The 12986-nt window shown below is 39.0% G+C and overlaps 1 protein-coding gene across 1 annotated transcript in view; it reads right to left on the bottom strand.

The window, feature by feature from the left end:
• LOC142150794 (dynein axonemal heavy chain 3-like) overlaps positions 1 to 12986 on the bottom strand; it is a 947133-nt gene that overhangs the window by 424180 nt on the left and 509967 nt on the right.

The raw sequence follows: 12986 nt of genomic DNA, 5'->3' as shown, positions 1-12986 counted from the left end.
TGATACAGTTAAGTTTATAGATCAGACAAATAATTTTGCATGTTTATATACCTTGTCTTTTTAATATGTACTAAGCAGCTGTAGCCTGTGTAACATTGTTGATGCACTTGCTGTCCCCTGGCAGGCAGGATTTGAAATCTACAGACATGATCTTGAGAGATATCTTTTTGCACCAATAACTGTTATTGAAAACATTCTAAACAATAGGGGTACAGAAATGAAACAGTGGAACAGGTGGGGGGGGGGGCACAATAGGATCAAGGAAGGGGGAGACAAATTCAACTTCAGACATATAAGAGAACAATAGTACTTCACTTCAGCTACAATGCGAATACAGGGAAAAGCACTGGATAGTTATAAGTACATGGTCACTTAAGGTTGGGAAGGTTCATTAAGGCTAAAGGGTAGGATCAGAATCATTTTCGGTAACAATCAACATAGAACCCTTTCCATCTGTAATAAATATGTGCCATGAAAATTGCTTAATTTAGGGAATGCTGCAGAAGTTGAGTATGGTATTGTCATAGTTTCCATAAGAAAATAGAATTTTTGGAAGTATCTGGGGGACTGGACCTTTCCATTTCTGGGCAATAGCTGCACATGCTGCAATGAAAATGTAACCCAATACATATCTATCATGTTTAGGAACATGAGAGGGGTAGAGATGGAGTAAGGCTACCTTCGGAGATTAAGTTAAATCAATATGAAGGACTTTATTGGCCAATTGGGAAACTTCACGCCATAGTCGTTGCGCAAGTAGGCAGCTCTAAAAACATGAATCACACCACCAACCTCATTGCAGTTCCGCCAGCAAAATTTAGATGGAGGTGGCTACATTTTGTGCATTCTATCTGGAGTGATGTGTAGTCTGTTCAAAAGTTTAACCTGCATCTTAGAGTGATTCAAACATTAAGACATTTTGTGGGAGGTGGTATACAGCTGTTCCCATTGCATACACGTAACAAGTCTATTCAAATCCATCTCCCAATGAAGTTGCGGAGTAGATTTAACAGGGTATCTCACATGAAGTAACTTCTGATACCAAAAAGTAATTGCACCTTTCCCATTGCCCTTCATGCCCGTCTAGGAAAGATTTGTTTTGTGGGTTTTTAATGGGTCCCTAGGCCCTAACAATTCCAGATACCCAATGTCAAATTCTGATATATTTATAATGATCGGTGGCAGGTAAATTGAATTGATCTTGGAGAGTAGGGAAGGCCAAAAGAGAGTCTGCTGATAAAAGATCAGTTAATGACTGGATCCCTTTGGTATCCTTGAAGGTTGGGTTCCAGTCATGGAAAGGGTATGGATGGAAAAGTTAAGACTAGGTAAGACAACATCTTTATCCATAACCAATAGCACACACCCAGTGTAAGGCACATATAATCAAATTTATCTTTAAAGAGGTGGCCCATTTATTTAATTGTAAAAACATGACGTGAAAAACGTATAAAAACTGTGTCATCATTAAAAACAATAAATAATTAGAAATGAAGATCAGAAGTACAATAAACAAAAACTGCCAACAAATAACTAGCCTGTAGATCTACATTGAAATCACCCAAAACAGTTCCCTTAAAGAAAAACTCTCAATAGGGAGCTCCCTAGTTCATTGAATCATTAGTGGAACATCATATATATATATTACATTTAGAGGTAAAATAATTCCTTTTTCCTGACAAAAACACTAAGGGCTAGATTTACTAAACTGCGGGTTTGAAAAAGTGGAGATGTTGCCTATAGCAACCAATCAGAATCTAGTTATCATTTATTTAGTACATTCTGCAAAATGAAAGCTAGAATCTGATTGGTTGCTATAGGCAACATATCCACTTTTTCAAACCCGCAGTTTAGTAAATATACCCCTAAAAATGTTGCAATATGAGGTGAAAGGAAATACCTCAATTTAGCGGTCCCATCTATGTGATAATAGTTCTTTCTCAAGGGATTGGTACTACGATATCCAGTGGTTTCTTAAATAGAAAATTTGCATCCACAAGGCAGAGACAAGATCCATTGAAAAGGCCATTATATTTTTATAGATTATCATTACAATTACTAGTACAATGCCAATAAAGTCTGATGGTTTAAACGTATGTTAATAAGAAATTCTAAGGAAAAAAACACTTAGTTCCTAGCAAAATATTATTTATATAAGTATAAAACACTCAAATAAAAAGTAATAAATGACTATATCTAGCAATCGTAAACCTACTTGTTCCTAAAACCATATAGAGAATATAATTTATGTACACATATATAAATAACTATTTTAAATATAATTATGCTCTAAAAATGTGTTCCCTTAATAAGATAGATGTGTAGCAAAAAAAATATTTTTAAAAAATTATTATTGCAGTACCGTGTTAGCCAGAAAAATCTATGTGATGTTAAATACTTTAATGTCAAAAAAGACAAAAGTATTATAGAAGTGATACCTTTATTGGCTAACCCAAAAAAAATTATTACCGTATTTCCCCATGTATAGGACGCTCCACTGTATAAGACGCACCTATATAAATCATGTGAAAAAATTGAGGATAAACATTATCCTCAATTTTTTCACAGAGTATTTGTGCAGCTTATACAGAGGAGAGACAACGCTATAGTGAATTCTGACTTACCCTGTCAGATGATTCCTCTGTCTGGTAAAGTCTTCTGTCTTCTCTCTGTCTGATCCTGATGCTGGAAACCCGATTAAGGTCCTCTCTGCGATGTCCAGATGTCCTTTCAGGACCTTGACAATCCTTTCCTTTCAGGACCTCTAGGTCCTGAAAGGATGCCTTTCAGGACCTTGTCAAGGTCCTGAAAGGACATCCGGACATCGCAGAGAGGACCTTAATCGGGTTTCCAGCATCAGGATCAGACAGAGAGAAGACTTTACCGGACAGAGGAGTCATCTGACAGGGTAAGTGCTACTACCCCTGTATAAGACGCACCCAGTTATTAGACCCAAAATTTCGGGGAAAAAGGTGCGTCTTATACATGGGGAAATACGGTATTATTATATTTGCTAGCTTTCAGAGCACAGAGGCCCATTCATCAGGCAACTTTTCAAATGAATGACTAAGAAACAGGCACAACATTTAAGATCTTTTACATCAAAAAATTTGTACAGGGAAGGGGGGAATATATCATTAAGATAAGCTAAAATAATAAAACTGATGTTTTTGTTATGGATGGAAGCGCAAAGTCCTATGAGTTCAGAGATCTGGAGTCACTTTGCTGTGGGGTGTCAAGTGTGTCCAAGTAGTGGGTCATAAATCCAGGTATTAGATTGAGCCCTTGTGTTAATGAGTGGAATGTCCTTATCAGCTTAAATTCCCAGATTTTTCTCTCCCTGTCATTTTTAAAAAGACCTTTCAGTATTAGGACTTTTAAATCTGTCATACTGTGTCCTGGTCCAGAGAAGTATTTACCCACGGGAGTGTCCAGACTTTTCTTTATTGTGTGTCTGTGTAGATTCATCCTGGCTTGTAGTTTCTGATTGGTTTCTCCAATGTAAATTCCCTCAGGGCACCATGTACACTGTGTCATGTACACCACATTGGAGGATGTACATGAGAATGTGTCAGTGATTTTATAGTCCCGTTGTGTGTTGGGTATTTTTTGGTAGGACATGGGTGCAGGTTTTGCATTTTTTGTTTTTGCAAGGGAAGGTGCCAGTCTCTGATGGTGATGAGAGGGCACTTCTAACGAGGAGATTTCTTAAATTTGGAGGCTGTTTGTATGAAAGGAGGGGTAAATCTAGGAATATTTCCTTCTATTGTCTTTCTGAAATATGGGTTGAAGGTCAGCAGCAATTTTCGCCAAGATGTTCATGTGGGGATTGTAAGTGATCACTAGGGGCACCCTGCTGTTACCCTTCCTCTGTTTGTAATCCAGGAGGCTACTACTTGGGATCCTTGTGGCCCTGTGGATCTGTTCATCTATAACTATTGGATGATATCCTTGTGGTAGGAATGTATTTCTCAGTGATACCAGGTGTTGTTTTCTGTCTGTCATTGGGACAAAGTATTTACTTGAAGGGGAAAAAGCAGGTATCAGTTAGGGGGTGGCAAAGGACATTCAATGCAATAATAACTAGAACACCATATTACATAACAGAGAACAGTAATAGAGAACCAGTCAAAATGAATGAAATAGTCTTACATATAGGCATATAAAACTCTAAACTTGGAAGCTAAACCAAGGGCAATTGGCTCATCAAGTCCAGGAGGGACTGTCCAGTCCATGCAGGAGTCCAAAAAAGTCAATAAATAACAGTTAAAAGAGACAGCCTACAAAAGAAAAGATTATGAGATGACCCAATAGTCAAACACCTATAGCAAAGACACAATTTACCTCTATGGTACAGCCAACAAAGTAGATCAATCCACTTGTGTCCAATCCCTTGGGAAGGGGCCTCATGTTTTAGGGACACTGGGGGTAACTGGCATGTTCACCCCAGCATCCATGGAGGAGATGACGTATGAAGAGTCCTCATAGTGAGAAAGCAATTTAACAGGAAAACAATGTAATAGGTATTTGGCTCTCAAGGCAGAAATAATAGGTTGGAAAGTCTCCTTTAGTTAAAGAGATGGTAGAGAAGTCATGGAAAAGTTGCAGTCCTTCAAGTATGTCAGTAGTCTCATATCATCTTGCCACTTTCAGTAGCTTTTCCTTGACGTGGAAGAAATGGATACCAAGGATGTTATGCCTCGGATAATTTCCCGCAGCAGCTTCAGTCTTAGGAAGGTGATGTATCCTATCAATGAGAAGATCTTTCTCATCCTCATCAGGTAGGATTTTGTGGAAGAGACCCAAAGCAAAGTCTTGCAGCTCTATATTAGAGACCCCAAATTTTAATGTTAGTACATCTCAAGCGGTCCTCCAGATCTGCCATTTTGTCACAGAGATATGAGACTTCTGGTTGAAGATTGTTGTGAGCTGTTGCCAAGTCGTTATGTGAGGAAATTAGCTCCTCCAATTTGGTCTCAAGGTGATCTGTGCAGTCTCCAGTCTCTGAAATGTCAGACCTGAGTTCTCTAATTATTGCTCTCATTTCAGATAAGACCATCCTGAGGGCAGTGAGCATTTGATGTAAGGTTCTCACTGTGAGAGGGGCATCCAAAACAGGATTATGCCATGCTCATTCTATTGATTCTGGGACACTTGGGCTAGAAAAAGGGATATTCTAAATGTGTTTGTCTTTAGATGAGAATGGCTCACAGTCTCTAGGTATTAGGCATAGGGTAATCTTTCCATGGTAGGTAGTTTCATTACTTTAAGTTTCTTCGGAGGCATATTGTCTGATAAGGTGGAGAAGAACTTGAGAAGATCAATGGAAATATGATAATGGTGTCTTTGTTAGATGATATCACTGCATGGGCAGGAGTGACAAAAAATTAACACATCAGTTGCATAGATGTATAGGTTGAACCGGACTGCAGGTACCATAGGAATAAGATCTGTGCCCTCAGAACAAGTTCAGGGGGTAAATGTATGAACATGCGGGTTCTTCAACACCCGTGTGTTCAGCGTGTTCGGCGATTGAATTTCAAGCGGCGCTGCATTGTAAAGGGAAACTTCCCTTTACAATGCAGCGCCGCTTGAAATTTAATCGCCGAACACGCGGGTGTTGAATAACCCGCATGTTCATACATTTACCCCCAGATATGTGAGCGGTACAAAGTGCAGGGAAGTTAAATGTCTAAAAGGAAAGTTTGTGAACAAATCTATGTTGCAGTGATTATAAGTGGAAATGGATAATAGTAGATCCTGGAGGCTCTAAAAAGCTGGATATGTAACAAATAATTTCAAGCACCAGAGTGATAGGGTGCAGTGGCAGAAACAAAACGAATATAAATGACATTTAGAGAAATTCTCCACGGGATGATAAGCCTGAGGCGTGCTGAGGTAAGTGGATTCCACTAAAAGAGAAAAAATGTGTACCAGAGTTTGGGTAGAAGGGGTTATCTGGGTGGAATCTACAGGCTATATAGCACTACTAAGAGTGGCAATTCCCGATATGCATAGGATAGGTCTTTGGTACAAGGGTGCTGGTGGAAGGTACTTGATGACCAAATGGAGTAAAAGAGACTGGAGAACCTGAGAAATTAATCAACAGTCCCAGACTAGACAACAGGTTTACAAGCAGGCATGGAGGCTGCTGCCCCGACTCCACATGGCAGAGTCCATAAGTGTCAGATGGTCTCCTCCATGTCCAGGCCTTGGCTCCTGTCAGCTCGCTGTATGTGGGGATGGAGATAATGACAGGCACTGCCGAGTTGGTGTAGAGAGCCAGGGGTACCAGCCAGGTGCCACTACTAAACAGCTTCGGCAGTGCTAGGCCTGGATGTGCAGCAGTGTTGTGCCGGAGCACCCGCAGGTCCTGGAGTCTGGTGTCTCACAGATAAAGGGGAACAGCAGGCACGGGATTTACAGCACAGGTCAGAAGTAAGAATCTTCACCAGCATTGAGTGGTAGGCAGAGCGATAAAGCTGTTATACAGTTTCCAACTGGGGGGGCCAGTTGGTCTCAGCCCATAAAGTCGCAGTCCCCTAGATGTAGCTGAAACAGCCCAAAACATCAAATGCAAGCATCAACTGTTAGGGGACACTAGTAGGAAAGTAGTGGTATACAAAAATGGGAACTTTGGGGTGGGTAGATCCCGATGTTGAGGGTTATAGCAAGCTAGAAGAGCGGAGCTCTGGTGGCACACAGCTACTAAGCATGGCCGTCAAGCCACACACCCCATTTTGAGAGATGTTTAAAAAAGAAACACAAACATCCTCCCACAACCAAATTTTTCTCATCCTCCCTACTATCCCTCAGAGAGAGTATAACACTGCTGTCAAGTTCAAATCCTCGAGTCTCTGCATGATCACCAGCTTTTCTACCTGTGTTGCTTTCTTTCCTCGTGGGACTCAGACACCTTCGAACATCAGCAGCATCTTGATAGTTCACACAGCAGGTGAGTTCACTCAACATGACCGAACATGTTGGACTGTTAGGGGTACAAAAGTCAACCATTCAAGCACTCCCCTGGGAGCCAGGTTTTTTTTCTCCCGGTCACCCAATTAATACTTTTAAACTCCCAGGTCCCATAAATGATCTTTTACATACCCCTTTAACAAGGTGTGTGACATTTGCTCACACATGCGTCATGGGTTGTTACATTAACAATACTCATGACCATCTACTTAACATATATATCATGAAATTATAAAAATACAAAATTCTAGTATTACACTGTATTTGGATAACCTAGTTCAAGAGTTAGAGCCAAAAGTGTATTTCTCTAAAATTGCTCAGATACCAAAGATCCCATGACTACAGTACTAGAACGCCTTATGTACCACTGTATATGTAACAAATCTGAAGGATATCCTTGAACTGCAAGGGCATCTCTAAGTTGTTAATATTTATAAAATAAATGTAAATGAAATTCCAGCCATGCATAGTTTATTAGTTAAGAGCTTTGAATAAGCCACACTTTACATATTGCCATTGGGCTGCTTAAAATGCAAATGCAGATATCTCAAAGTCTCAATCATTGTTGGATCTTTGTGATGGCCTATTATTAAGCCTAAAAGCTCAGCATTTCTTAATTAAAGTGCAAATATTTTTATTAACATCTCAAAATACCTTGTTGATCAATCAATCTGTAATACACATAAGGCAGTAGATATAATTATATTTTTGCACAGCCTTATCTTGTCATATATATATGAGAAATAAATAAAGTTCTTATTTCAAGCCTTAACTTTTGAACCTGTACATTTAGCACTGGTTCCATGATAGTTAAATACTTTAAAGTAGAAATTCACTGAAAGGGCATTAATTGGGAGTAGCTGTTGACAGGTACTTTTATAGTTGATTCTCTGTGTTATCTTGCCGTTGTCCAAATAATAGTAACTAATGTAACTTTTAATAAATAAAAATCTTCCATAAAAGCTGTTATGCAAAAGTGCTTTCATTTTGTTGTATAAAATTGCAACCACCTCAAGGCATTGCTTGTCAGAGCTATGGAAATAGCAGTGTTTGCCTAGATGTGCGTCTATGAATAAAAAATAAAAATATGACTTTTCATTTAAACCTCGGTGTAAGTGCCACTTTGATCTTGTTTACCTATGCTATAAAAAATGTAGATGTCTGTTAGAGGCGTGCAGACTGTATTTAAAACCGAGTATTTGCAATCTTGAATGATTAGCCATTTTATTCTGACTGCAAAAATAAAATAGAGTAATCAACTTCAATTACTGAAACAAATACACTGATTTAACCAATGTGGTCATTTTTACAAACATTGTAAATATGAGATCTGCTAACAGACACATTTTTTAAACTGCCTGCTCTACATAAAATGTTGTAGTGAACCAGGTGACATTTGTTTCATGATTATAGTAAAAGCTTGGTAAGCGGCAATTTAGTAACCAGCCAATTAGTAGGGAATAATGCTAGCAATGGTTGGTAACCACAGGTGATAACCCTTGATAAATGCTTCCCAATGTTCTCTGTCATTTGTTACTGTTTGCCTTGGTTCTAAATGTGAAACGGCAAAATAACTTTCATGAAAAAAAGCAAATTGCTATATAAGCCATGAATGCAAGACCAAAATGTCTTTAATTAAGAGGCAGAAACAGTTTATACAGCTTAAAAACATAAGCAACGTGCAGCAATGATTTAATGCAGTGTTATTTGCCTGCATATATATATATATATATATATATATATATATCTGTTGGTAGGATCCTAATTGAATGTCCCTGAAATTCACTTTTCTTCTGCAGGAATTATTAAGGAGACCGGTTAAAACATGTCATTTTCTTTAGTATATAAAAAGCTAGAATGCATATTCCAAAAGATTTATGTAATATATTTTTTTAGAAATTAACTTAGTAACATAGTACCTAGAAAGTAAAACATTATAGCTGGGATATTGTCTAAAACAGTGTCAACCCCCTGACTGCCGCATTTACACAGGATTGTGTCATGTCTGATAATGTATACTATTCAGTCAATAGTTTGCTTGTTGGATGGAAACACACACACACACACACACACACACACACACACACACACACACAAATAGCATGATGGAACATACCATTTATGTTATGGTTTTTAACGGTTTATATGTATGCATGGCGTGTTACCTTTTCTCACACAACACCTCATCAAGTGGGAGGTCACTTCCTTAAATGCATTTCCTGAATTAGAACATGTCCCCTACACACAGCTATACTGTGGCCTTAACTAATATTAATAAGAATGAAGCCTAAAATGTGTTAGAAACCACTGCCTTAAGTTTTCTTTGAATAATGGCATAGACAACAAAATGTCAGCCTCCATTGTATATAGGTAACATTCACTTTAAGAACAACAGACATTCAGGAAGTAGTCAGTTAAAATAAATGTAGTTTTGGAGTTAGTACTGGTTTCTCTTATCTCTAAGTCACAGGATATAGTGAGCAATAGGCAATAGGCATTAGGTAGAATCTTCTAGCAGTGATGTTTTATTGCTCAAGGGTCCTTACATGACATTTGCACACTAGTTAAAGGTACTAGCGATCTTTCAGAAGTTCAGATGGTATACTATTGTTAAAATACAAAATCCAGCTTTATTTACTGTTTCTGACACACGTTGGCAAGGGGTAACCAAGTCTCCTGATCCTAGCTGGCACCACAAAGTATGATATATTACATCAGATGTTTTAGCATTAGGATGTAATATATTCTCTAAAGTTGGATTTAACTCAATTTAAATTTAACAAAATTTACATTAAACTGTGATATCTTAAATGACTTGCTGTCAGGCTTCCTATGTCTCTAAGACACAGGATGAAAGTCTAACGACCCCCCTTCCCCTGTGCATTCAGGCTAAAAGATGTGTTGGTCACTCACAAATGAATAGGCATAGTTAGCATGGGATTTCCTTACTTACAAAAAAAATTCTACAACATATGCCTACTGTATCACCAATCAATACATCTCTAATACAAAAATCAGTACATTTGCAACTATGTACATCGGTGCACTGCATCACTAATTGAAATACACTTATACAATAAGTTATATGTAAGTCATCCAACCACAGTTATTTGCACTTTATTTGTAATGGATGGATGGAAACACACACACACAAACACACACACTTTAAAGTATTTAGCTATCATGGAACCAGTGCTAGATGTACAGGTTCAAAAGTTAAGGCTTGAAATAAGAACTTTATTTATTTCACTTCTCTCTTTTTACCCTCCATTTCTCTCTGTGTTTTCCTCTCACCCCGTTTCTCTCCATTTCTCTCTTTGAAGCATATTTAAGAAGCACTGCATAATGAACGATAGTTATCAATCCTCAACGCATTGATAGGGATTGAACTATCTTCCATATTTATCAATAAACTTCAGTAGGGACAGCAGTCACGCTACACTGCTATCCATGTGAAGTTTTTTCACTTAACTTTTCACAGCCTTTCCAGTGTGAAGAGAAGGGTCTTCACGGCATCTTCCTTAAATTCCTAGTGTGCATGCACCAACCGAAAGTATCGGGCATGTGCACTGAGAGCCATTGTAGTGTGACTGTGAGTCATGCGACAGGGAGGGATCACATGATCCCTCCACACATGCACTGTGTAGATCAGAATTTATGTTTGATAAATAGGCCCCTTTAGCTCTCTTGCTTGCCCTCTGCTTTTCTCTCATTTTCCCTCTGTCCTTTTACCTTTGTCCCTTTCTCTCTTTCCTTTTCTCTCTTTATCACTTTTCTATTCTCTTTTCCTCTGTATCACTTTCAAACCACAGCAGTCAGTGTGGCCTTTTGTATTGTGTGATCCAATGAGAGAAATTCGATGGAACAAAATTGATAGGGGGGATTCTGTGCAGTCCAAATTCTGCAGAATAAACATTTACGGCCTGAGTAATCAAGTCGTGTATTTGCTGATTTTGAGCATACCATACGCAAAATGATGACAGTCTAATATACATACTATAACGTGTTTGCAAACAGGAGCAACTGTAAAAATATATTTTATGTTCAGTGTCACAAGCCACTGCGGCTCACATCATATTCTCAGCTCCCGGCTAGCTCCCGGCTGTCGTCATGATGACCGGGAAGTCACTTCCTTTATTGCCATCCCAACCGTCTCCTAGGCAGTTCAGGACACTCTTTCATTCTAATTAGCGTCTAATTAGGGCTGATTATTCATCGGCCGAGTGCCTGTTTCCTCATTGTATTTAAAGCAGAGAGCTTAGCCTTCCTGCGGATTATAGCGTTTGTGTGCCTCACTGTTTGCTGATCAACTCCTTTGGATATCTTGCTGTCCTGGACTTGTTTAACTGTTCTGACCTTGGGTCGTTTTTTAGATCCTGCTATTTGCGTCTGCCCTTTTGACCATTTGCCTGTTTCCTGGATTCTCCGTGTTTGCCACTTGCCCCGACCTTCAGCTTGTATACTGATTTTCGTGCTTCCTATGGACTCACAATCTAGATCTGTTCCTGCTTTCTGCCTCCAGTATTCTGGTTCCATTCCCTGCTATATGGTTTTTCTGATAAGCCTCTACTATCACAGAGTTAAGTCCCAGGGGCATCTGAGTACCTCGAAACGCATCTTATTCTACAGAAAAGTCAGCTGCTAAAGGTGAAGACCTCTACTAGCCCAGAGGCGGGCTGGCCCGGGGGTCAGGGGGGCATCGGTCCCTCGGGCTGCTCGATTTCAGAGCTGTTAGGGCCGGCCTCTCCTGGAATGAAAAATTACCTCATTTTGACCTGCGGCCGCATCTCATGACAAGAGATGCGGCCGCGTCAGCGCACAGGTGGCCGCATCACATGACACGCGATGCGGGCGCGTCATTGGACGCAGCCGCATCGCGTGTCATGTGATGCGGCCACCTATGTGCCCTCCGGGTTGTACTATGCCAGCTCGCGCTTGAGCACAGCAGACCTACACCCGAATTCATCAGCGCTCAAATCTTGAGATCTATTCCTTGATGAATTTGGGAGTGCTCAGAGCTAATTTACATGTGTTTTATAACAAACGCACTCACGCAAATGCACGTTGTGCTCAGTTTGCGTGTCTTGATGAATCAGACCCAGAGAGTTCTGCACTCAATTGTATAACATTCTACGAAACACTTCTGAAAACTTCAAACATCTCTACTTTGATTGCTTATTGCCTCAACATATAGTCTCTAGAAAGATCAATACTACGTTTAAAAGATATCGGTAACCAACATAAGTATAATATCTATCACAAAGCAAACTTCATATGAAAGGGGTTCGCAGATTTCTAATTAATATAAATGCAAACTCTAAACACACGACATAAAATAAATACAGATTCTATTTCCACCTCAATTAGAATCTGTTACCTTCCTTCATTACTGCTTCTAAAAGTTCTGGGTCTTCCCAGGATCTCATAATAACTATTATAATATAGCTCTGGCCAACTTTCAAAGAACCTTATATTCCAAAATACAGTGTAAAAGGACCTCAGTTAGTTTGAAAAAGCTTGGCTTGCAGAAACTGCAGGGAACATAAAAGCAAATTAGAAGCATAAAAAGCATTTCTAAGAGATGTCACTATTAAAAAGTAATTTAAAAGTCTATTCTAATTTACCTACTGTACAGTGTATTTGAACATATTGCAAGACAACTAACATATTCATAAACTATTTAGAATAAAGGTACATAAAACTGTAGACTATACTTATTTAGATTTTTGCAAAAAAAAAGGTTTTTAGGTACCCAGGAGACAATATGTTTATATGGAATGAAAAAATACCTTGCACACTCACAACCTCAAACACATAACCTTCACCCTCCCTTTGTTGGCAAGTATACACCTGCCGCTTTGATCTTGCATTGACAGATGGCCCTTATTTCCTATTAAGTCACAACTTAGTGATTCATTTTAATATGCCATGGACTGCAGAAAGCTCAGGACCAGATGTCTATTTATTTTCCTATGGAAGAGTTTTCATAAGAAAAAGTTAAGACGACACAT

Source organism: Mixophyes fleayi, chromosome 4, assembly GCF_038048845.1.
Source record: "Mixophyes fleayi isolate aMixFle1 chromosome 4, aMixFle1.hap1, whole genome shotgun sequence".
Taxonomy (NCBI): Eukaryota; Metazoa; Chordata; class Amphibia; order Anura; family Limnodynastidae; genus Mixophyes; species Mixophyes fleayi.
Note: the sequence above shows the minus strand (reverse complement) of the source record. Positions and strands in the feature narration are given on the sequence as shown.